This window comes from Pogoniulus pusillus, chromosome 12, assembly GCF_015220805.1.
Source record: "Pogoniulus pusillus isolate bPogPus1 chromosome 12, bPogPus1.pri, whole genome shotgun sequence".
NCBI classification, from domain to species: domain Eukaryota; kingdom Metazoa; phylum Chordata; class Aves; order Piciformes; family Lybiidae; genus Pogoniulus; species Pogoniulus pusillus.
In genome coordinates, this window is record NC_087275.1 from 21,680,121 (window position 1) to 21,706,300 (window position 26,180).

A 26,180-nucleotide genomic window follows, 5' to 3' on the forward strand; every position below is an offset into this window, starting at 1 on the left:
TGTAATAGTTCTACTTGTACTACAATAGCAAGGTCACCTTTGATTTTTAAGCCTTGTAATCTGCAAAGCTTCAAATAAGTCTTGGAGGTTGTTGATTTCTCAATTTGCAAAGGTTGCACTGGAAAACATTTGAGGAGAGTAAGTTCTTTTTTTCTACCCTTCAATCTAACAATCAGTCCAAGCCTGTTGTGGGGGAAGAGCACAGCTTGCTGTGGAAAGGTCACTCGTGTGTTCAAATAACAGCACTCAGGAACAAAAACCTCTTTCAGAGCAGGCGTCTAGAGATGCAGTAGAAGAAACCTGCCTGTCTCTTATTATACCTGTCATCATGGAAATCTGGTGAAGGAATCTCCAGTTGCCAGCAGGAGAAAGAAGTTACAGTGAACAATAAATAAGAGGCCTACAGGGTGAGCACCAAAAGTATTATCTTTCACATAGACTGAAAGCTCTTTTCTCCTGCTCAGAAAAGGAACAAATAAGTAAAACTTTGCTATTTCAATGATGGGGCACATAGCAAGCACTAGGAAAATGTAAAAGATCCTATTACTTTCTGTTCTGGCTGAATTCGTATCTTTACCCCTACGCTGACAGAATGGAGAGCAGGTTTTCTTTACTTTCCAAAGGAAAAATGGGATTTGCAAGTCTGGCATAGGAGTACAAACTCACTTTTGTTCCTTAAAGTCTAAAATCGCTTGGTGAACTATCATCTGCATGTATTGGAGCACGTGGACATTCATGGTTCTAATTTTTCATTGCATAATTCTTTGTGAGAGAGTAAGTGCATCAGTCCTGGAGATGGGATATTATCAGGCATTGAAAGCATTGCAGGTGGGAGGACTGTAGTAGTGCAGCAGTGAAGTAGTGTTTCTTTGAAAAGAAGAAACCTCTGAAGTGCAGTTTTGTTCTGTAAGATTTCTCTGTCCCATTAAGGCAGCCTGTAAATAGAGACCATGAAAGCTGAAGCTGGCTTGTACCTTTTATTATGGGTGTAATATAACTGATCTGCGACCTCGCTGAGGGACAGGAAGGTGCTGCTCAGGTCTTGTATCTGCTTGTAGTTAGAGAGCAGTGCTTATTTGCCAGACTTCTCTTACAAGCCAGAGTACCTCGTGTGACGTGTAGGGAATTTGGCTTGTGCAGAGCTGCTGGGTTTTTGTGAGTTGTGGTGGTAGATTTTCCTATGAAATATTGCTAATATATCTTAGCTGAGGACTTGCTCCATAGAGATATTCTGGTGCGGGCATGCATTAGCATAGCTTTGTCGTAAAAGTGAGATTGTCTACAGCATGTCCACCCCATGGCTTTGACCTGCCTCTCTCTGAATCCACACGCTTGCGTGCTGGCTTGGGTTTGGAAGATGAGCAAGATGGGGCTCGTGGGTGAGCTTCTGGTGGAGCTGAGAGGAGAGGACTGCCCTGGGCGGCTGGGCCCTGGGGGGATCTTTCACTGAGGGAGGGAACGGGACACTGTGAAGCTTTCCTTGAGGAGGCAAGACAGTCATGGGCTGGACCCCTGTGGAGCTTTCCTTAGGGGGGAATGGGACCATGATCTGCTTCTATGTGAGGCTTGTGCTGAGGGAAGAACGGGGTCACAGCCTGCATCCAGTTCTGGAGCCCCCATTACAAGAAGGGTGTGGACGTGCTGGAGTGTGCCCAGAGAAGGGCCGCTGGGGTGATCGGAGGGCTTGGAGCAGCTCTCCTATGAGGACAGACTGAAAGAGTTGGGGCTGTCCAGTCTGGAGAAGAGGAGGCTCCAAGCTGACCTTATTGTGGCCTTTCAGTATCTGAAGGGGGCCTACAAAAAAGCTGGGGAGGGACTTTTCAGGATACCAGGGAGTAACAAGATTAGGGGGAATGGAGCAAAGCTGCAGATGGGGAGATTCAGACTGGATGTGAGGAGGAAGCTGTTCAGCATGAGCGTGGTGAGAGCCTGGAATGGGTTGCCCAGGGAGGTGGTTGAGGCCCCATCCCTGGAGGCATCTAAGGCCAGGCTGGGTGGGGCTCTGGCCAGCCTGCTCTAGGGTAGGGTGTCCCTGGGCATGGCAGGGGGGTTGGAACTGGCTGATCCTTGTGGTCCCTTCCAACCCTGACTGATTCTGTGATTCCATGCCTGTGGGGTCTTCCCTAATGGGAAGCTAAGGCATAGAAAGTTCCATTTAAACACGAGGAGGAATTTTTTCCTTGTGAGAGTGACGGAAGAGTGGAACAGGCTGCCCAGGGCGGTTGTGGAGTCTCCCTCTCTGGAGATACTCAATACCTGCCTGGATGCGTTCTGTGTGATCTAGTATAGGTGATCCTGCTCTGGCAAGGGGGTTGGACTGGATGATCTTTTGAGGTCCCTTCCAGCCCCTGTCACTCTAAGCTTCTATGACACTTACCTGCTTTTTGGTCTCTATTCTCAGGGATCCACTTTCCAGTATACTGTAGGAAACTTCCTTAAAGGCACCAGATTTTTACAAATATGAGGCCAAATACAGATTCCTATGATTCTTCTGTCCTTTCCATTTCCATTTTTGGGTTGCTGTCAAACAGCTAGGTGAAACCATTACATAGTGGCACAATCTGAGAATCATTTCAGCTGCAGCGCCTGAGAGGCCCTGCAGCCTTGCTGCTGAGGCTCCTCAGTTGCTGTGGCTGCTTGGCTGATGCAGGTAGAGGAAGAAATTGAGCTGCTGGTTTCGGATGCACTTACCTGCAGCTGCCTCTCCTGGAGCTCTTTTTGCATATGGAAATGAGCGTGGCCTGATGGGAACAGATGCACAAGGGAAGGGCAGCAGTTGATAGGAGCACAGGCTCTGCATGATGAAGGTCAACTTGGAAGTGCTGGTGGTCATCCAGGGGAGCTATGCAAGGGAGCATACAAATATTATAGTTCCCTTCAGCCTGGCTTTCTTTGCAGTCACTGCTGCCTGGGAAGTGCTGTGTATCACTGCTCCCAGTGTGTTGTTTCCCAGTACAGTGTCTATTTTTAATGTAAAGAGCTGCTTTGGCAATATGCTGAAGGGCATTAGCACAGCAGTAGCTGCAGGATGGTCTTGGGATCACTGATAAAGCCATTAGCCTTGAGCTTTCCCTTTCCCAACCAGGCTTCCTGGTCTGTCTGTAGAGAATCTGCCTTAATCTTTTGGGAAATTCAGTAACTACCAGAAGTCCATGATGTCAGGAGTTTACATTCCATCATTTTTGTTAAAGAGAAGAGGACTCCTTCTGTAGAAAGACCTTTTTCCTATGGTTGCTCTGGGCAGTGGCTTGCTTGCCACTTAATTTCAGTGTTTTCCAGTGTTTTATCTAAGGCAGATGGCAGCCTGGAGGTTTATAGGGAAAGTGTTCATGGCAAGGCTTCCTGCTGCGCTCTTGAGGGCTGCTTTTTTTGGGGAAAGAGGGAGAGGTGGAAGAATTGTTTAACAGAAGAGGTACAATACACATATCACTCTGGTATGGGTCAAGAACTGACTGTGGGGCTGGGCCCAGAGAGTGATGGTGAATGGTGCCACATCCAGCTGGTGAGAGGCCTGGAACACAGCCCTGTGAGGAGAGGCTGAGGGAGATGAGTTTTTTTAGCCTGGAAAAGAGGAGGCTCAGGGGTGACCTCATTGCTGTCTACAACTACCTGAAAGGAGGTTGTAGACAGGTTGGGGTTGGTCTCTTCTCCCAGACAACGAGCAACAGAACAAGGGGACACAGTTTCAAGCTTTGTCAGGGGAGGTCTAGGCTGGATGTTAGGAGGAAGTTCTTCACAGAGTGATTTGCCATTGGCATTGGAATGGGCTGCCCAGAGAGGCAGTGGAGTCACCGTCCCTGGAGATGTTCAAGAAAAGACTGGATGAGGCACTTAGTGCCATGGTCTAGATGATTGGACCGGGCTGGGTGATAGGTTGGACTGGTTGACCTTGGAGGTCTCTTCCAACCTGGCTGCTTCAATGATGATTCTATGATAGCTTTTACAACATACTGCAGAAGCAGAAAGATGCTTCTGCAAATTGGAGCAAGTCCCATGTACTGCATAGTGGTCGTACCCGGGGCTTGTTAAGGCTTTTATGAAGCAATATTAAACATTTTAAGTTTGTCTTACAGTTTTTAATTTTATGAGGGATTTCTGAGTGAAGTTAATAGAACAGTCTGTAAGCCAGTGGGCTTCAGGTTGCTGCAAAAGCTATCCTCAAACTGGTACAGGTGTCATGGAGTAACAGATATGCAGATATGTCACACGCTCATCACTTTGATGCAGTCCATGGGAGGAATGCACTGATGTGGGTTGCCCTTGATGTTTGCCGTTTGGTAGAGAATGTTTTCTCTCTTGCTGTTACTTGCATGTGCAGTAGCAAAAGCCTTGGGCTTTGCTGTTCCAGGATTTTGGAGTTGGAAATACTGTGGATTTCTGAAGGGAATGTGCACGTTCCTTGCATGCCTTAGGATGTGCTTGACTGAGGATGATGATTTTGGCCACCAACTCTGCACCAAAATGTGTTCCACACGATGGGCTGCTCCTGCATCAAATTTAGCAGCTGTTTCCTCATTTTGCTGTCTTCTGCAGCACTGCCCTCTGCCAAGTCTCTATTCTCTCCCTGAGGAAAATGCACACTGGTGAGCTGATGCATCACCCCAGTGATCAGTTGTGCTCAAATCAGTCCCTAGGCTTCAAAGTATTGTCTAAATATGAACAGGAATAGATGGTACTAAAGTATTAGTGTACAACTGTAGTCAGGATTTATCCTCTGTGTTTCTGAAAGTCCTGTTATCTCACTTGGCGGTAGAGCCAATTCTCTTTCCTTTTGCAGGCATTTGCCCGATTTGCTTAGTTCATTCCTTGCATTGCTCTTTTTGATTCCTTCCATTCCTTCCTCCCAGTTTGACTATTTCCTGTTATCTTCTACTTGAAACCCTAGAAAAGAAGTTAGCTACCTGATAAAGAGATTTCCCCTCCCCCCCCTTTTTTCTGCAAGTGTTTCTTCCCTCTTTGAGGAGCAAACTCTGAGGTCTAGTGGAGGATTTACATCTAGGTGATGATAATGTGAGAATGTGTGAGATTTGGTATCTCTCAGATTTCAGTGGCTGATAAATACTGTTGGTTGAGAAGATAGGTCAGCATGCACATCTAGTGCAGACGCTGGGAAAGCAGAATTTGAACAAAACATTACAGAAAAAATATTCCAATTTCTAGAATTACTGATAAAGATTCAGGGTTCCCTATTCAGTTAAAATATTGCTCCTCACCTCTGTTTTGGAAAGCCCTTATAATCTTGTCATGTCTGGGTGAGCCTGGATGTGAAGAAACGTTCCTTCCATCCCTTGATATGTCCTTTGTGTAGGATCTAGGTACTTGCCCTAGAGTCACGGAGAAGAAGAAGGACTGGGGCAGTGGATATCTGTGTGTGTATGTAGTGGAGCCCTTGTTTAGAAGGCTGCTGGTGGTTCATGGCACGGTGGAAGGAGGGCACATAGGTTGACCAGCAAAGCCTTTGGTGGTGCTCTTCACAGGAATGCTCTGATTGCTGTGGGACCCAAGAGGGTAATTCTGTAAAAGAGGCCCAAAACCTGATCCTAAGGACTGAAGTCCTTATCATCCACCCTGCTTAGATGGCTTTCTCCTTCACCTGTATAGGACCAAGCTTGGTCTTCTGGTCTTCATTACATCAGTGTCAGTCTAGCTGTATAGAGCAGTGCCGCAGGTAGCAGTGGCTGCCTTGCTTGGCAGAATGAGTACCAGAGTCCAACTTTTTCCTCAGACTGTTTGTGTGGCTTGTGAATTAGCACAAAGTCCACCAAAGAAAGAAATAGGCTTCTACAGAAGTTTGTCCTGAGAAGCTGATTAATACTGGTGCTGTGTTTGATAACCTCTGTGTTTTTTGAATGTCATGTTTGGAGGAGGAAGAGGAAAATACACCTGTGTGGAATGTACTGGCTCAGGATATTGCTCTCCTTATCACTCTCTCAAGTAAAAAATATGCTAGTCTCTGGTTTGGTTTGGGTTTTTTTTAGTGGTTGTAGTAATTATAACCACAATAACAAAGGTAAGGGAAGATTGAAAAGGTACTTGTTTATCAGATACCTGAAGCAGAAGTTTATGAAAGGGCAAACAAAACCCCCAAGTGACAGAAATTGCACTGCAGCATGGCACATAATTGTCATAATGCTTTTTTTAGCAGAAATTGTCTCTTCCCTGCAGTGCCAGTACTGGGCCTTGGCTGGGATTTTAAAGCTGCTCTGTGTGGATTTTGTGCTGTGGGGATGAGAATCCGTTTGCCAGGGGAGTTGTGGCCTGCAGTGTCTGAATGAAGTGCAGTAGGAGCAGGCCAGGAGATCAGATTTCAGTTTTACTTGCTTTGTCCACTTAGAGTTCCTTGAGTTTTAGTTAGCCTACTCCATAGACTGACCATCCTCCCTGTGTGTGTGCTGCAGAGCTCTCTATAAAGGAAAGCTGTGCCACTAACCTCTGCTCTTTGGACTGTTGCTCCGGGAAGTGTCAAATTGTCCTCTTCCCTGTTTTGCAGGGTTGATGCTCACATGTCATCACCCTGTCAGTAGTGTAAGCCTCTCATGGGAGCAAGTTTTATTTCCCTTCCTGGGTATTTTTCACCATCAACTGTTCCAGGAGCACCCCCAAAAGACCAGACTGTTACCTTCCTGGACATCATGTTAATTGGCAAAGAAGGCAAAAGTAAGAGCTTTATTTGAAATTTTGCAGCTGCTTTTTTTTCTGGCCCTGGTGGAGATGCTTGGTCCAATAGGATGCCCATCAAGCTTGAGACATGAAGTGTCTCAAGCAATGGGCACAGAGCTTAGGCACAGTCAGAGCCTTTTGCCGTCAAATGGCACAGCATCTCTGCTGTCACCAAATGAAGTGTTAGCTGAGGAGACTTGTGCAAAAGAGTGGCTGTCATCTGTAAAGTCTTGTGACCCTCAGTTCCTACTGCTACTGGTAAGCTGATGTAAGCAAGTCCAGTCTGTACTTATGGCTGAGGTTTACAAAGCTATCTTCCAGAACTTTCATCTCTCTGTAGTGGGAATTATCAATAAGATAACCTGGGCCTTTGTCCTCTGTGGATCTCCAGGCAGTGTGTGAACATGTATGTGCTGAATAAAAACCAAGGGGTTCCTGATGGACTTTGGATCTACTTAATCTGCCCTCCCCATGTCTGCACGCTTGTGCATGTGCATACTGTTCCTGGTGGCATTCAAATCAACCACCCTTTCTTGCCTCTTGACAGCATTTTTGTTGGGGCTCCAACCATTTGGGCCTTCCTCGTGTCCAGACTTGTGTGTGACTGCTGTCATGTTCCTTTGTGGAGACCTTATCTGACAGAGTGATTTGACATTTGGAAGGAGGGGGAGCAAGCTTGAGGGACAGGGCCTCTGTTTAGCCAGGGGTGGGGAACAGAAGGCAAGCTTGCCCATCCCTCAGCCTACTGTTGCAGGGGGAAATGTTGGAAAAGCACAGCCTTAGTGCTTGGCTCAGCAGTAGGCAAAACACTGCTGTGTTGCCAGCATCCAGCTATAGCACTGCAAAAGATGCTCTGGAGAGAATTGGCTGTGCAGGAGAGTTGGCTTGAGCTCAGCCAAACCAAATATGTCACTGTATGGAGCCTGTTGGTAGACTCTGTCATCTTGTCCCAACTTAAATCCTCAAGTAGAAGCTATGTGAGTTGGGGTTGTATGTGTCATCTGTCATTGAGGTTGACATCCTGCACTTCACTTCTGCACGGCTGTGCCTGCACAGGATGTCAGAGCTTGGAAGCGACCCAGAGAGATGATTGAGTCCAACCCCACTGCCAGAGCAGGACCATACAATCTAGCTCAGATCACGAAAGAATGTATCCAGATGGGCCTTGAAAGTCTCCAGAGAAGGAGACTCCACAACCTCTCTGGGGAGCTTGTTCCAGTGCTCTATGACCCTTTCAGTAAAGAAGTTCCCCCTTGTGTTGAGGTGGAACCTCCTGTGCTTCAGGGAGCAAGTGAGAAGAGCCTGACCCCCCAGCCCTCAGATATTTATAAACATTTATTAAATCCCCTCTCAGTCTTCTCTTCTCCAGACTAAGCAGCCCCAGGTCCCTCGGCCTCTCCTCATCAGGCAGTGCTCCAGCCCCTTAATCATCCTCATAGCCCTCTGCTGGACCTTCTCCAGCAGATCCCTGTCCCTCTTAAACTGGGGAGCCCCAAACTGAATGCAGTACTCAAGCTGAGGTCTCGCCAGGGCAGAGCAGAGGGGGAGGAGAACCTCCCTTGATCCTGTGATTGAGGCAAGAACTCTAGATGAAGATTGAGGACTTTGCAGGAGCTTTCACCTTGCCAGGCTGTCTGCCCATCTGGCCTTAAGATGAACCAAAACCCTTAGCTGGGCTTGCTTTGAGTTCTTGAGGTCTCCCTCTTTTTTCTCCCTATGCATGATTCTAACTAGCTTCCCCATGTTCATAAAGACAGGTTTCTACTGTGTAGTAGGAGGAGATGAAAGGCAGCATAATCTGATAGACCAATTTTTACTCTTCCTATAAGGTACAGGTGAAGGTGAGCTCTGAACAGGATACCCTACCATGTGTGATAATTACCTTTTTGCTGTGGCCAGTGCTGTAGTGCAAGAATCTGCCCTCTGACATGATCAAATGTGGAGCAGGGGGGACAAGTTGAAGCAGAGTGTGAAAAGGAAGGGAGGAAAAGGGCTCCCTCAAAAACGTTGATCCCTTGGCATATGTTTTGCTGGCCTGTGCTGAAGGTAGAGCTAGTTGGGAACATGTGGTGATCTTTGAGGGCATCCTGTGAGTAACTGTTGTGCATCTGCTCTATGCCACAGAACCGCCCACCAGGATCAAGGGTTGACCTAGGCTTGTGTACTTTGGGGTTGTGCCATCACACTGGGGAAGGAGACACAGTCAAGGCCTTAGTGATCTGTGTTAGCAGAATATGCTGTGTGCAGGTGTGCTTGGTCAGCAGGACTAAGCAAGGCTCTTGTCCAAGACAGGAAGTGGAGACTTGCTTTTTTTGGTTTAGCTGCTATGAGCAACAGCAGTCTTCTGCCCTTGTGGAATTGCTTTTGAAGGCACAACAGCCTTCCCAGACAGACTGCTGATGTTGTTTGTCTCCCTGCAGACCCAAGATCAGTGCACTGTAATTTGGCTTGAAGTCTCATACTTGCACGCTCTTTTTCCTTAACAACAGGTGTAGAAAATGATGCATGTACTTGGGTTGGAGTCAGAGGTGTTGATTCAGGAGGTTGCTGGTGTTTGCCATGAGGAAGAACAGATGAAGGGAAGTGTCCATTCCTTGATCATCAGTGTTCCCTATCAAGAGTTCTGTGCAGGGTCTGGGAGGCACAAAAACTCTACTGTCAAAGTATCTCTGGTGTAATGACCCTGTGGCCTCAGCTTGTCACAGGCCAAGTTTAGAGTGCCATTCTATGTGGATATCCTGATTTGGTTTCATCCAAAGGGAATCTGGCTTGTGCACATGAAAATCATTCTGTGGTCCAACCTGGGCATTCCCTTCCAAAGCAGACTGGTGCTATGGATTTGTGTGCTATTGCAGATAAACTGCCTACAGCTTCCCTGGTGCCTTTGGCTGTAGGTAGAGCTTAGTGGTATTGCTTTTTCCAGCTTCTCTTAGTAGGGGCAGGTGCTGGTGGTCTTGTTGCAGTGTTAATTCTCCTGAAGGAAGCTGTTTTTATAACTCATATGCTCTTGAATGCAGCATGGCTGTCCTGGGAGTGACCTCCCAAGTTGTTATGTGTCCTTGCCAGCCTTGTGTTTGCAGCCCCTGTTAAGGAACTGGCTTACATCTGCAGGATGTCTGCACAGTTCTGCTCAGAGAAGCACATCAGACAGCTCTAGTGCCGAGAAGGGTATGAATGCAGCTCTGTGTTGTAATTACAAATGGATTATACCTAGCTGCATATTGGCCTTTCCATGCACAAGTGTCAGATAGTCAGTTTGACACCCAAATATTAACAAATGCTCCAAACAGCTTGATTTGAGCTTCAAGTAATACAGCAGAAGGATGCATTGCCAAAACCAAAATCTATTTCATTCACAATGCCTATTTCTCTACAAAACTTTCTTGGGATGCTTGTTCTGGAATTTAACCAGTTTTTGGAAAAGGAATTATCCAATTCATGAAATCACAGGATCACAGGATGTTAGGGGTTGGAAGGGACCTCCAGAGATCATCGGGTCCAACCCCCCTGCCAGAGCAGGACCATAACAAAATGTAGACAGATTGTCTAAAAAGGAATTGTCATGCAAGCTCAGTGGATTTGAATCTAGGAAATAAGTTGGATATGCTTTCCCTTCTCTTGCAAATGTTCTTCCCTTAAGCAAACCATAACTTTATTTTGGTTAGCAAATGTACTTTTTGTTTTGTTTTCAATAACCAGTGACGATAATACAGCATTTGAGTTCTCCCTTTCTAAGGTTTTGAATGCTTCTGTTTCTTTGCCTTGAGGTGCCTCAGGATGATAAAGAAGCTAGGCTTTAGTAGTGGAAGAGGAGCTGGCCACAGTGGATTTTCTTTTTTTGTGAATTTATGTAGCTACAAGGAGAGGATTTATCAATTCAAACTAAATGTTTTCTTGTGTTTGATTTTCTACAGAAGACTAAAATGAAATCACAGCTACGTAAGAAACATTTTAATAAGTAGGGGAAAAGACATTTCAGAACTGGATAGGAGAATTGAGGTGGGTTTGCTCGGTTAAAAGCCTGCAGAACAGCTTGTTTTAACATTGTGTAAAATTAACCTGGTGTCTTGCTGTCTTCCATAATGCAATAGTGATGCAGTGCAAGGTCTTCAAAGGCAAATATGCAAAGGTCAGCCTGAGATTGAGGTAACTGGAGCATGTATATTTTTAACGTGGAAAGCCTGTCAGTCTTTTGGAAATCCATACCTTTTGGCATATTGCAGATACAGATGATTTGCACGATATGAAAGCAGTGATAACCTGCTACTGACCAAATTTCTTGATCTGCTATCAGTACTCTAGAGCCTGTCAACTGTCTGTTACTTACCCTGGATGAGCAGAGCTGTCAATTTGTAGGTCATGCTGATCAGAAGCATACTTGAAGGGTATGCCTGAGTGATGAGGTGTGTCTGTTTTGTGGGTAGGGAAGGTTTGGAAAGAAAATCAGAGTCCTTCAAGGTCACAGGAGAGAGAAGTTTCAGGTAAGTATTATCTTTCCCCACCCTTACCCCAACTTCTGCAGTTGTAATGAGTGTGTTAAGAGATCAAGCATAATGCCAAAATGTAAAATAGCTGTGGGTAGAGAAAAGGTGTCTTTCTAGAGCAGGAAACTGAAGTATTCTTAGCTTCAAAATACAAGTTTTCTTCCCAGTTTTGTTGATATAGAACTCCATCTTAATCTCCTTTATTTTCTTTGTTTTTTAATGAAAGGTTAATAGAACTAACTAGATGAAGCTTCCTTGACACAGTTCTGCATTTTGTGTTTGTCTGACATACCTCCTCTTACACAAATAACCCACACCTTTGATAATCTGGATCCTGTCCATGAAAATAAATCTTCAGGTAATTTGCATGAGATCAGACACACAAGATTACTGGGACAAAGCAAATATACATTGGAGGTAATGAGGTAGGAGTCTTCAGAGCAGGGAGATCACAGCTAAAAGGAATGGATATGAGGAAGAGAGAAATAGCCTTTTGTAGTTTCTTATTGCCTGAATATTTGTATGTCCTCCTGCTGCTGATTTGAGGTTTTGTTGTACTGTGGTGTGTTCTGGAGGCGGGGGGTGGTAGATTTGTTTTGATTTTAACAAGTTTCTGGAGGGTTTATTTGGGGGTTAATCAATTAGAAATACTTAAAGGAGGCAGTTTTTTACCAGGAGTCTCTGAAGTATTGCATTTAGGTAGAATGCAAAAAGATTATGCTGAGAAGTTTGCTTTCTGGGTTACTCGATTTGTTTGGGTTTTCTTGCTTTGGGATTTTTTTTAAAGCACCTCTGAAACCAAGGAAACCTTCTTCTGTGTGCACTCTGATGGTTGAATGGATGGTGTGATGTACTTGTTGCAGTGCTCATGTAATTTCATCAAGTAGACTTTCCAGTAGAAGAGATTTTTCTGGTAATGTTTCATCAGAGATCATGCTGCTTTTCTTTCTTGCCTTTTTTTAAAAGATAGACATACATAAATATAGCACTACTCAGGTGCTAAAAATAACCACTTGCATTGACGTCTAGTTCTTTTTTCCTTTTTTTTTTTTAGATTTCCTTTAAAAGAGATCTTTTGGATATTTAGCAGGATGCTTCATATCTCTTCAGAATCGTTTTGGCTGCACTGATTTTGAGGGAGAGACAAGTCAGCTGATCTTAGAAAATAGCTTATCATGGTTTGATTTTTTTTTTTTTTTAAGAGTGCAATGTGGGAATAAAGCAGATGGTGAGGAAGAGCCTTGATGTGGATAATGGAATGAGAAGTTGGTTTAATTACTGCAGCTGTAGAAGCATTTACAAACTCAGAGATTAAATGACTGCTCAGCTCTTGTGTTTTACAGGGGGAAAGTAAAAAAGATACTAAATACCTCAGTCAAACTCTAAGGTATATAATGGGTCTCAGAGAAAAGATGATCTGTTGATAGGAAAGCTGGTTGCACTGAATGGCTTCAGTTACAGTCTAGGATGTAATAATCCCAGCATCCTTTGAAGTGTGGGATGAGGGAATGACAAACTTTGAAAAGATCTGTCATCTCAGAAACAGATTTCCTAGTGGGAGAATTATTTACTTGAAATGGATTTTGAAGTAATTCTCAATTTACAGATCTACTGTGGCTGTGATTTCTTGCTCATAGTTGTCCACTTGATTATGTTCTGAACACTCCTTTGAGATGTGTGGTGTGGGAACGAACTGGTGAATCAGTTAACACATTTAAGCCAGGTTCTATGTGCCCTGTCACATAGAACTTAACAAAAATGAATTCAGTGCTGCACTTCTTTATTTACAAAGTGCACACGTTTTAGAGTGCAAGAACACTGAGGTCAGCCCATGCAGGTGTGTGCTACACTCTGGTGCTGTCAGAACCGGGTTGTGTGGAGCATGAAGATGAAGGGCTCAGGGCTTTTTGGCATCTCACAGTTTGTGTGGTATCAGGCAGCTGCTGGTTTCTGGCATTTGGAACAGTCCATTCTCACTGGGCATTTCAGGGCCACAACTGTGTGCTCCTTCCCAGCTATAGCCTCTTCTGCACCAGTGAGCTGGGAGCATTGCCACTGCTGCTTCTCCCTTTGAACTTAATAACAGGTCAGATGTAAATTGCAGGTTGAACGTAAAAATAGCTGGCACCTGCTTCTGTCACGCTGGGCCGGAGTGAGCTGGGGCCCTGCTGCCACCGGTGCCAGCGCTAGGGCTGACTGGATCGAGAGCAGCCTGCTGAGTTTTTCCTCGCCTGTTACAGGTGGAGCAGCCCCAGCCCCTGGGGGAAATGTGGAGAGCCTCTGGGCAGGGTTGTTGTCTGGACTCCTGCAGGATTAATAAAACACCCATGCGGTGTCAGCCTTTGGTCGCAGGTATTTTCTGTCTCCTCGGCTGTGTGCTTTTCTATTTCACTTGTATTTCTTTCCTCTGCTTTTAACCTCTAGCTTAGCAATTTGCTCTCTTACTGTGCTTCACCAAGTCCAAGCTAGGACAATATAAAGATAATGCATTCTTCCAGGAGTTACATTGTTATTTTAGATTACAACTAGGTCAAGCTTCATCAAGCTTCTGGAAATCTATTATTTAGGATTCAGTTTATTTAAAAATGCTATGAAGATAATATTAAGAAACTTTGATTGTGTAAACAAGGAGAAAATGTGTTAGTTCAAAGGTCCAGGGCACAGGTTCTCCTGGAGTAGATAAGCTAGGCTGTCTCTGCCTCAGCTATTAGATCTGTTGAAGATTGATTTGTTTAATTATTACTTTATTGTTAGCCACTGTTCCTTGGAAAGGAGTATGAATATCTGTAGCATCAATATGCATATCTATAATTTCTTGGAGATCACAGGATGTTACGGGTTGGAAGGGACCTCCAGAGACCATCGAGTCCAAATCCCCTGCCAGAGCAGGGCAATATAATTAGTTCAAGTGCTGTATGGTAGACTTTATTTTAAAAATTACTGTTCTAGATCCTTTCAAGTTCACTTGCATTTCAGTTATGAATAGTGAATAAACAAAAAGTTAGCAAACAACTTGGAAGCTTGAAGGTTATCCAGCAACAAGGCAGAGGATGTGATTGATAGTAGTGAGAGAGATGAGGGACAATGCTGGAGAATACTTTCAGACCAGCCTGTTTGAATTGTGATCCTGGTGGCAGTTTCCTAACAAAACAGCCTTAATAGGAACAGGGAAGGGATGTGTGGGGGTGATGAGTTAAAGGAAATAGTGGGTCTGGATTGCTGGGCACATAGAGATTACTGAGAGTTTTAATCCCAATGTGTCCAATGCTTCACCTACAAGTTTTCATTTTGGAACTGTGGAGATTTTTTGCCAAAGGATTGCTGCAGTTCTCAAATCCCATGACTCTTTTCTATTAACTTTATCTGTGAATTCCTAAGAAAATTATTAATTTGGCATGCCTGGAAAGTCTGCTTGTGAAAGATCAGAGCGAGGAAGTTAATGGTTAGTTGCTTCTCATTAGGGAGAAATTATGAAGAATTGTGTTTGGGGATTTTTTTTTTGTTTTCCCCTGTCTGAAGGCCATTAAAAACTATACAGCTTTAAAAGCTGGCTATACATCTGCTGCACACCAAAGAAAATGCCAGAGCACTGGGAGGAAAGTTTGCACCGCTCCAGTTGTGCACTGGAGACTTCCTCAGGAGTGCAGTGTGGAGACTCTCAGCCCTAGGATTTGGGGCAGGGCACAAAATGAAGGACCACACCACAGTGAAAAGAAAGTGCCATTATGAAAGGTCAGACAAAGAAAATCATTGGAGAGTGTGTGCAACTGTTTTGTTTTGTTTTGTTTTGTTTTTTTAACATTTGAAAAGTGAAAGAGTGAGAGAAATGAGGAAATGAAGTTTATCCCTTACTCTGCAGATCTGTGTAATTTTTTTCCCCCATGCTTGCTCCACAGCAGGTTTTTCTCTATAGTATTTAGGTGCTGAATACTGCACCTAACTATCTTTGTTTCTGTGAAAGTAGTACTTTTTGTAGCTCTATATAGCAGAGGGTTGTTCTGCTGTTGCCATAAATGTTTTCTATAGTGGGCATATGCTTAATGAAAGAATATTCCAATGTTTAAAAACAGGGGGGAAAAAAATCACTGGAATTACTCTGAACATGACAGACTTATGTTATATATTGCAGCAGGGAAAAGCTACATTTGTAATTAATAAATCACTTAGTGAAGTAATCTGGGTCTTTTATTCAGAGCAGACTTCTTCCCAGAAGCCACTTTAGGCAGTTCTTTTCTAAATCACAGATGAGCTTGCATCAGTATTCAACATTTATCCAGATTTTAAATTCCATTAATAAACTCAACTAAACCCCAAGCATTCACAAATGACAAAACACAGAAACCTTGCCTGAACCTACTCAAATTCCTTTCTTACACTTAACTCTTTTATTCTGTTTTTTATACAGGCCTTTAACTGGGGATAAGTCAGGGCAAAACTCAGAGGTCTCTAAGAAATGGAAGATAAATTGCTATTAGATTTCCTGGGATGAAACCTCTCTGGACTGTAACTGGGGTGACATTTCTGAGGACAGGGTACACTTATCTTGGTTTGAAAATGTTCTGCTCTAGTTTTTTGGGACAGCTGTGGCTTTCCCAGCTTACATCATTTCATACACACATGGTTTCCTGTATTTTGAAGCTAGGATTGATTATGAAAGTTTTCCAGATAAGCACTATAGTGCTCTACAGACACCTGAAATTAACTTGCTGAGGACTCATCCTGCTTCTGGTCTTGAGTATCAGAAGAATTATAGCCTTTTGAATGAAGAATAATTCAGCTTCTTAACCTTGGGTCAGCATTGTCTAGCTAATCTTCTGCATTGATCTTGGACATGGCTTGTTTTCCTCTAAATACTACCAATCACTGTCTCTGCAGAAAGGACCATATACACATTCTTCAGCCCCAGAAGCTCACAGCTGGAAAGTTCTGTTTTTGCTGCCTTTGGAGAAAAAAAAGAAAGGGAAAAAAAAAAGAAACAAAGGATCAGGAATCGGGATTGGAACTCTCCTTCATTGGTAGTTTAAACACACTGAGTTGTCAATTGGAGCAACTAACAAAGGTGCCTTTCAGCAATGATGGATCCCTAGCAGAAGGCCAGGATGGACAAGAGGGGGCAGTAATGTTATAGGCTGCCGCAGCTGAACCTGCTGGAGTAGCTGTCGGAGCCCTGGCTCCACAGAAGGTTACAGGCAGAGTTCGATGAAACACAGACTGTCAATAAGTGAACAGTGAACTCTGCAGAGTTGTGAGGCCACAGATAACATTTGTCCACTTCATTCTTGCTAATATTTGTTCCTCATCTTACAAACAGAAGCTCAAAACGGAAGGGGTTGGTTGCAAGTTTTAAAGGACAAATAAATCCTTTGTTTTTTGTAGAAGGCTAATTTCCATCTTGAAAAGGGAGTGTCTGTCACTGGTCCATCTAGGTCAGTAGTCTGGCTTGTAATGAATGCCTCACAAAAACATTTACAGTCAACACAGTGACTGGCATTTGCTCTGCCATGTCTTCTAATTTCCATTTAATTAATAATTCCAGGCCTCCTCTTTACAGCCTATTTGCACCACCTCTAACAGTCATGACAAGAAGGTTCACACTTCAGTTGTGCATTACGAGGTGGAAGGGAAACACTTCTGATTGTTTTAAATTCTTCATCATTTACTGACATTCTCCTACTGTTTCCTGGTATGAGTGAATGCACTTTCAGACCCAATGATTTCCAGTTAGTTTCTGGGGGCTTTCAAAGAGATGGTGGTCAAAGTAGGAGGATGGTGACAGGAAACAATTGCCTGATGCTATTCTGTGAATAGCTGCATGATTCCACAAGACATTCAGAGACATTTGCCGTGAAACTAGTTTCACTATCAAGGAAGAATGTTAATTTGTGGTTAAAAACACATTATCAAGCCTTGGTATTTTTTGTCGTTTTGTTCTGCCATGCCTCCATCAGCACCAGGATTGGCCATTGGATTGGGCTGCCCTCAGTGGTGTTGGAGTCACCATCTCTGGAGGCGTTTAAAAAGAGGCTGGATGAGGCACTTAGTGCCATGGTTTAGTTAATTAGAAGGTGTTAGGTGATGAGTTGGACTTGATGATCTTGAAGGTCTTTTCCAACCAGATTAATCTGTGATTCTGTGATGGTCTTTAGGGAATGGATTGAGCTGTGGATCAAGCAAATAACCAGAAAATTCAAAGATAGTGGTACTTTCTATGGTGGAGAAGACATCTGACCACAGAAATATTTTACTAGTTTTAATACATTTTATTATTTTGTCTTAAAAAGAGAAACAAGAGGAGAAAAAGCAGTGAAATGTTCCTCGTGTGAGATGATGCTGGAGACAGAGTTATATGTGTCCACTTTTGAGTCTTCTATGTCCTAAACATTGGAGCACTGGGAATATTTTCAAGGCTGTGCTATCAAAGTGGCTAATGGAAACATGGTTTTGGGTGTAGTTGTATTCATTGCAAAGTACTTTGCAAGGGAGAAACCATGTAAGTGTTTTAAGTGCATGCACATGCATTTATATTTAATTAGCAGACATTTTGGAAATGGAAAATGTGTGTGCTTAAATACGACTCTCATCCTCGGTGTACTGCCTAAATCTGTTCAGTCTTGGAAGACATCAGAAAAGCAATTTGATACAACTTGCAATTTCCAGTTCGTTGTTACATATTTGTGTGTCAAATTTAACAACAATAATAATAAAAAATTGGGGAAGATGAGGATCCTAAATGGGAAGAGCTTCTCTCTCTTTCTTTAGGGCTCAAGGACTTCTTAGCAGGCATCCGCACAATAGTGTCAGATCTAAACTTGCTCTTCAATTCTGTTCTGCTGTCCTTCAATATTGAACTAGAAATTGTTCTTCTACCAGTCACAACGTTTCTGGGAGCTTTGACCTCAATTTTATCAGTTTTAGTAAAATGCCTGCATGAGAGACAGTGTACACAGGCAGTGAAAAGGCAAAGATCCCTTTGATAGCCTGTGAATTGTTCCAACAATTGCTTCAGGAGTAGAGAGTTTTCTTGATCCAAGTTGCAGCTTGACTTGAGCACTGCCATTTATTGAACTATGGCATACTCTGCTGCTTTGGTTCTGCAATCTTTCTTGGGAGGTAGTGGGCAGTAGGGTGGCCTGCTGAGCTTTTTTCATGCACACTTTTTACTGACATAGTTGCATGTGAAGATTTTAATGGAAACAAAATGGTTAACATTGGTTTGAATTAGGAGCTATTTCTTTGCCTTGTAGGTGTGGGGGCTGATTATCCTAGCTGTTTACACTTTCCCCTACAAATGAACTACCTCTGTAACTCACACACCGTGTACCACCTTCCTCCACCAGCACTATGAGCTGAACCATCTACTTTTGTTAATGGTTTTATGGAACCTGCAACGAATGTATAGATGAGGCAGCTACAAAAATGGTTGGAGCTATATAAAGCAAGTATTGTGTCATAATATCTTTCTTACAGCAAGGACCTGTGACCGAATGTTTCTCTTAGGCTGTTCCAATAGGTGCCAGCTTAACCTTACTCATGACCAGCTGATACCTCTGTGGTCTAGTATTAGCAGATAATTTTTGGCTCATGTGTTTTTCTCCTAGTGTTACAGGGAGCAACTACATCCTCTCTTATTCCCCTACATCTCCTCACTGTGCATTCTGGTTTTCATGTGGTTTGCCAGTGCTGGGAATCTCCTGTCAGGCTCCTTTGTTTCCGTCTCGTGCAGTATTGCAGACAGGATTTTAGGAGTGCCTCTTACTTTGTTGTGCTTCTTTTCCCTGTTGGAAGCGATTCTCTGGATACAGCTGCGCACTACATGAGTGTTTTTTCAGAGCTGCATCTCAGTGGTGACTCAGGGGCATTTTGTGTAAGGATGGGCTAGCACATCTAGGCCCTTCTGCTCCACTCATGGAGCACCTTTGTATATGTGAGCGTGCATTGTTTATTAGTAACCTTCATCCCATTCTTACGGCTTTCTAGTCTTTAAGGCCATGGTGCCTACTGTAAAAGAACTCAATACACCTTCATGTTCAAATTGCTTCCCAACTTTGTCATCAGCTGCTATAATTATTTTTTTTTCTGTTTTGTATACAAGTCATTAATCACTTAAAAATTAAGCAGAAGACTGGTTTTGTTTAGTGCTTTCATCAGTAGCTTCCAAGGTGTCTGGAGTTCTTTCTTTCCATGCTGTCTGTCACCATTTCTTTTGGGCAGGATATTTACTACTGAGTCATTTCCACTACCAGTTTGCAACTCTGCATGTTTAATGTGATATGGCATGGAAGGCTTGTTAAAAACCCAGATAGCTGAGATTTGTTTATATTTATTTTGACTAAACTCCCCTACAACAAACCTGTTGTGTCCTGATTTCCTTGCAGCTTCACATCTTTGTTTTTGTTTGTCAGTCTTTGCTGAAGTTCTGTTGGTGAGTTCTGTAGACTGGTCTGGATCAGGAACAGTGTGGCCAGTAGGACGAGGGAGGTTATGCTGTCCCTGTACTCAGCACTGGGAGTACTGTGTCCAGTTCTGGGCCCTTCAATTCAAGACAGATGTTGAGGTACAGGACTGGATGGTCTTGGAGGACTCTATCAACCTGGTTGATTCTATGATTTTTATGCATCAAGGCAAACCAGGTCATAAGAATACTGACATGAAAGTCTTGAAATTAATCTGCATTTGCATGTATAGAGGTTGTTCTCTGTTGATTTGAATATAGTCAATTATTAGTTAATGTTGAGTAATTACATGTGGTGTTTTTATAGAATCATAGAATGGTTTAGATTAGAAGGGACCTCAAGGATCATCTAGTTCCAACCTCCCACTAAAACAGCTCACTCAAGGCCTCATTTAATCTAGCCTTGAACACTTTCAGGGTGGGAGCATCCACAACCTCCCTGGGCAGTCTGTTCCACTGTCTCACTGCCCTCACTGTGAAGAACTCCTTCCTAACATCTGGTTTAAATCTCTCCTCTTCCAGTTTAAACTCATTACCCCTCATCCTGTCATTACAAGACCTTGTAAATAGTTCCTACCCAGCCCTCCTGTAGGCCCTCTTCAGATACTGGAAGGCTACTATAAGGTCTCCTTGAAGCCTTCTCTTCTCCAGGCTGAAAAGCACCAACTCTTGTAGCCTGTCCTAATAGCAGAGGTACTTCAGCCCTCTGATCATCTTTGTGGTCCTCCTCGGGATTTGCTCCAACAGTTCAATGTCCTCTTTGTGTTTGGGGCCCCAGAACTGCACACAGTACTTCAGGTGGGGTCTGACAGGAGCAGAGTAAAGGAGGAGAGTCGTCTCCCTTGCCCTGCTGGCCACGCTTCTCTTGATGCAGCCCAGGACAGTTTTGAAGACAGTTGCAAAAAGTGGTGTATTTTTTTTTTTTAATGCTTGCTTGGACATCTGTTTTCCTTCTCTCTAATGGCAGTGGTGGAAGATGATAACTCTCTGTTCCAAAAATCCAGCAAGTGTGTTTTGACATGAAACCGGCCTTGGGCAATGTGCCAGTTCAGATGGACTGGCAGCTAGTGATGCCATTAACTGTATACGGGCACAGAGCTGAGCTAGATGGGTAACAGCTAGCTGAATGGCTAACTGGCATTTCTTACTGTGGTCTGGTTTCAACTACACATTCACACAAATTTGTCAGAAGCAGGTTGGGTTTGAGCACTTCTACCCTGGATACCACAGCGTTTTAAGTGGTTATGGTGTGCTCTTTATTTCTGTTATTCTATTAACACCATCACAGGAGCCTTTGAATGTCTGAACAAATTCAATAGTGGCTACATCCTGTGGCAGATACTTGCTAGGCAAACCTAATAGACATACATTTTCCTGTAGGTATTGCATCTGGTTAAAATAAGTTGTAAATTTAAAGATTTGTGTGAGAAGAGCATTTTTTTATGCTTGGGGCTTTAAACTTTGCTAAAGGTATCAGTGGGTTAAACAAATTCTTTATGTTGGTCATTGTGATACATCTGACTTATTCAACAGATGTTTGAGGAGTAATTTTTAAAGTATTTTTATTATTATTTTTAATAAAACCAAGTTTGCAGTAAGATAAATCTGAGGGGTTGCAGGGTGTGTGCGTTCTATTTTTAAACCTCAGTTTGTAGATCATTGCATGAGACTTTCATGGTGTAAGGCTTGTGAAATTAGATAACACGCTTTAAACAAGCTACCTCTGGGTAAAGTATATCTCTAATTACTGAGACTAAATTATGTGCAAAGTGAGCTTGTGTCTGAAGTAAATCTCCAGTTCAGTGATCTAAAATTAAATAATGATTGACTTAATTGCTTCAGGATCATAAAAATCACTCTTAATAAAATACAGGGATTAAGTGTGTTAGAGTGGATAATTGCTTCTGCTTCGTTCTCTGTGACTTCTATCAAGACAGGGTTTGTGAGTAAAAGAAATACCTTTTGTTATGCTGATTAGCAAAGCTAGTTAAAATAGGCTGGTTCTTGGGTATGCAAGCCCTTTCGCTATTTTGAATAGGAGCTGCAATTTCACCATGAAATATAAGCTCAGAACACTTCTGGTAATTTCATAGATATGTGCCACTTAGACCCTCTGAGAGCAATAGTGGATGGCATCCGGTGGAGCAGACCATGTAGTGTTAGTATTGGGAAGAAGGATTAAATAATTTTTTTTTTCCCCTAAAGACAAGAAAGGTGAGTAAATTTAGTGAGAATGTTTTCAGTTAAAGAATTTGTGACGTAGGTTAGCAGCTGCGTGTTGTTTGCATTGTATTTTGCTTCTTTAAAAATAGATATTTACCTTTTTCCATTGAAGAATGTATTTTTTGCTTATAGGCAAATGAGAAAGCAAATCACTTGAAACATAAGCAGTGGTTCTTCCCTGGAGGGAGGAGATGGGAATTCTCCTGTGGCTCTGAGTGTTGCCAGGTGCCAGAAGTGGTCCCCAGTGGTGGTGGTAAGAAAGAAATCTTCCCCCACGTTCCTGTGTTTGCATTTTGTCTGTAGCAATAAGATGTTTTGGGGAAAAAAGGGAGGTGAAAATCCTGTTATTTTCATAGACCTGTATGAATTACTGGGAGAGGTGGCAAAAGTCTCTCCCTCCTGAGAATTTTAATTTAGGAGTGAAACCAGTGCTTCACCTTGTTGCTTGCTGTAGTGTTTGCTCCTGCTGTTTCATGTATGCTGTATTTGTTTCTAATCATTGCAGGAAAGACTTAAATCCTCCAGAGGACTCTGGAAGAGCTTGACTATCACTTCCACTCTTGAAATGTAGAAAGGCAACCGTGGCCTTACACTTCTTTGAGGACCTCCTTTACAGCATGCTTAGAAATCCCTGGAATGCTGGCTCTGGAGTCACCTTAGGCTGCCTTTAATCCAAACATGCTTACATTTTGCTTAGTGACTGGATAGAGGTAGTCTGTCCTACAACAAGGGACAGCAGAAGTGGAAAGCTGCTGGGACCCCACTGACACAGCAATAGGACAGGGTTTTTCCATGACAGGGTCTGAAAACACCAGTGAGATGTTCGTGTCAGATGCTGACATTTTAATGATGCTCTCTAATACCCTGCCCCTACATAGGCTATTAGTAGCTCTTTTTTTTCTTTAATGTTGGTGATTTTGTGAAGTCCTAGAGTGTTACTTTAGTATCCTATAATCTTTCAAGGTCTATTACAGGACAAATAGTCTCTCATGAAACTATTTCTTTTAAGATATTTATCGGGTGAAATTCACAGGGCAGTGTGTGGCAGACCAACCACAGCTTGTGTTCAGGGTATGTATTCTGACCCTGTGCAAATTTATGTTCCTCTTGAAGATCTGCATTTTCCTGCTGCAGAGGAAGTTAAAGCATTTATCCAAGATGATACTGGGTGGGCAAATAACTGCTTTCTATGAGGCTCAAAAATTCTTGGATCAAAATTTTGCTCCCTAAATTAAGTTATTGCAGCTGAGTCTGGTTAATGCTGGCTGTCTGCAGCTTTGATGGAAGCAGGGAGACTCAGGATGCAGTAGGTGGAATCGTTAAAGTAGCCTTGTTGAAGTATCTGAGTGGTCAGCTGCTTTCAAAAGTGACGCTGCAAAATGCTTTTCCCCAGGCTCATTGCTGTTGGTGTAGGAGCACTGCCCCTGAAAAACACAAAAGCCTGGGCTTATGCATTTGCTGTTTTGTAGCACATATTCCAGCTTAGATTGCTGCAATTTTTGCTTTCCTTGTGATGATCTGAGAAGGCTGCCAGCATGACTATTGCTGAAAAACTAAAATAAACTTCAGGGGCAGAATTTTATTAATTGTGCACAAGTCTTGAATTTTCAAGCTCTGTTTTGAGTAGTGATGGGACTAGAGGGAATGGAGCAAAACTAGAAATGGGTAGATTCAGATTGGGTGTTAGGAAGTTCTTCGCCATGAGAGCGATGAGACACTGGAACAGGTTGCTCAGAAAGGTGGTGGAAGCCACATCCCTGACAGTTTTTAAGGCCAAGCTGGATGTGGCTCTGAGCAACCTGATGTAGTGTGAGATGTCCCTGCCCATGGCAGGAGGATTGGAACTGGGGGATAATCTTTGAGGTCCCTTCCAGCCTTGACAGTTCTGTGAGAAGAGGGAACCTGGGCTTCTTGTAGCCAGCTCCACAGTAGATGCTGCTTCTGTGGAGCAAATCTCTGCTTCATGAAGCAAAGCAAAACTCATACCAACAGACGTAAATTCAGGGTGAGAGAGTGAATTAGATGCCTGGAAGTAATGGAACTAGCTACAGAAAAAAATACTTCTTACTAATGCAGTGGAGTTGTAAGTTATTACAGGTATTTCCAAAATCTGACTTAAGACAAAAGGAATTTTAATAGAGTGAATAATGTTTAATGGACTTGAAAGTGAACAGCGAAACTGCAGACTTGAGAAGTATTTATACGTTGCTGAATAAATAGCATGAAGGTTCTTCTTGTTGTCCTTCTGATTAGTTCTGATGATTAGACCAGGGTAGTTATTTGTTTATTTTAAATTAAGCTAGGCTGGTTGTTGGACTCATGGTTTATAAATGTGTTCTGTATTAACACATTGCATTGAACTCTGCAGGCAGTCTTTAGTATCCTTGAATATCTGATTTTTTTGAGGTTTTGTGTATAATTGCAGATGAGCTAAGGGTTGTTCTGGCAGATAAAAATGAATCATAAGAGCACAAATGCTGCTTCTCAAACCTCTGCCTGACTGAGGAGCTTTTGAAGAGCAGTGGCAGGCTGGCAGCAGTGATACACAGAATTTGGGTATGGGCCACAGTTTTGTGAATATGAGGGCTTTGCTACACTTAACACTTTTTTACTAAGTAGCATGCCATTGTTTCAATGACAGGGAGCAATTTTTGACTTGGTAGTCTTAACTATTCTGAAGAGCAATGAACTCCAAGATAAATGGGTGCCTGTTTTTATACTATAATTTCACATTTCTTTCAGTGCTTGATAACTATGCCAGGTAACAGAAGACAGCCTTTCCTCCAGCTGTATCTCCAACGGATGTGGAAATGATGCAGCAGAATGTAAAGAGATGTAGGAATTTCCACGCAGGCAGCTGCCCGCCTGACTTGGCTTAGATTATTAGTATCAGTACCATGGCACCTGTAGGACTGAGAAAGTGCTCACAGCAGCAGAATTATTTTAATGTTCTTTTGTGTATGTCCAGTCAGAGTTCGTTTGCAGGAGACAACAACAAAATCAGAGAGCATCTGTAGAAAATGATGTGCTTTTGTTGTCAGTTGCTGAGCAGTCCTCATGCAAAGAAGCTGTCTGAATTTTGCTGGTACAAAGCAGGCACGCTTTTCTGGTGAGCTAGTCCTTTGAAGGATCTCTGCACCCTTCAGTAAAAGGATATTTAGGTCACCTCCCTCTTAAACATTGTGTTAAAAAGCTACTGTTTGAAGCAGCTGAATCATGACAATGCTAACCAGTCCTCGATTTCTGATCTTTGTTGGCAGCATCTTTCAAAGACTTTGTGTTACCACAGAAGGATCCCCTGCTCTGCAGAGTTCATAATGGTCTGAAATAAATAGGTAGGCTACAAAAGGTCTATTTAGCAATAGGACATCAAGCTATCAGGAGACAGAAGATGGTAAGAAATGGGGAGAGCAATAGGTGTTTCTGTTCAGGTCTTTCTGTCATGTGGATTTTAAAATAGATGGGCTGTTTGCCGTGGCTGCTACTCAGTCTCCAGCTGAACGGCCAACAACAGCCAGAGCTTCCATGTACAGACTTGCCACCTCTAAGTTTTGATTTTGTTTGTTTATTTCATTTTGGTTGTTGTTGTTGTTTGCTTTTTTTAAATGGGTGTATTACTGCATGTGTGAGGTGTTGGAGTTGTCATTTTCAAGGGTTTCACCACGTACTGAAGGGCAGATTTGTGCGCATGCAGTTCAGCTTTGCATTTACGATGTGGTCATCACATCTGTGTAGGAGAGAAGTTGTTTATTTTTCTTTCTTTCCGTGGTGGTTTGTTTGCTTGTTTGTTTGTTTGTTTCTTGTTGTTTGGGGAAGAGGTTCCATTTACACTGAAAAGATCATCTAGTGTGCAGCTCCTGCCAGTATTGGTATTCAGATCAGAAGGGGCTGGTGTAATCTTTGTCTGACTTGTATTTGGGTTTGATAGTCTCCTCTATCATTTCAGGAAAACACCTGCTTTTGTGTGCATGCAGGAAAAGATCTGACCACAGATAATCATAAATTCAGACGAATAACAGCCCAGTGAAATATTTGGTAGTGAAATCTTCCAAAAGCATAGTCCTTGTACTTTGGTAGGAACATGCTGCAAACAGCAGCTGAGGTAACAGGAAAAAGAATAAAAGCTGAATCCCATACAAGGAAGAAGAGGGGTGGTGTGAACCCCTGATGTGCTCTGCAGCTCTACCTCTCTGGCTTTCTTACGCTTTATGTTGTGAATAGCAGACTGCTTGCAGCACTCTGTGAAGCAGCATTGCACTGAATTTTCTCTTCCTCCACCTCCCCTGCAGGATCAAGCCTTCCCTGGTGCAATTTAGATTAACGTTTCAGCTCCTGTGAACTGACTAAGAAACTGCTTGGCT

The 26,180-nt window shown here is 43.0% G+C and overlaps 1 protein-coding gene across 3 annotated transcripts in view; it reads left to right on the plus strand.

Annotated features, from left to right (window-relative positions):
- Positions 1-26,180, plus strand: part of AGPAT3 (1-acylglycerol-3-phosphate O-acyltransferase 3) — a 100,315-nt gene that overhangs the window by 20,772 nt on the left and 53,363 nt on the right. Inside the window, exon 2 of one of the 3 annotated variants that reach the window (XM_064152626.1) lies at positions 21,952-22,072. The exons of the other annotated variants lie outside the window; for them this stretch is intronic. The gene's annotated coding sequence lies outside the window, so the exon portion shown is untranslated. The remainder of the gene's footprint in view (positions 1-21,951; positions 22,073-26,180) is intronic. 3 annotated transcript variants of the gene reach the window in all.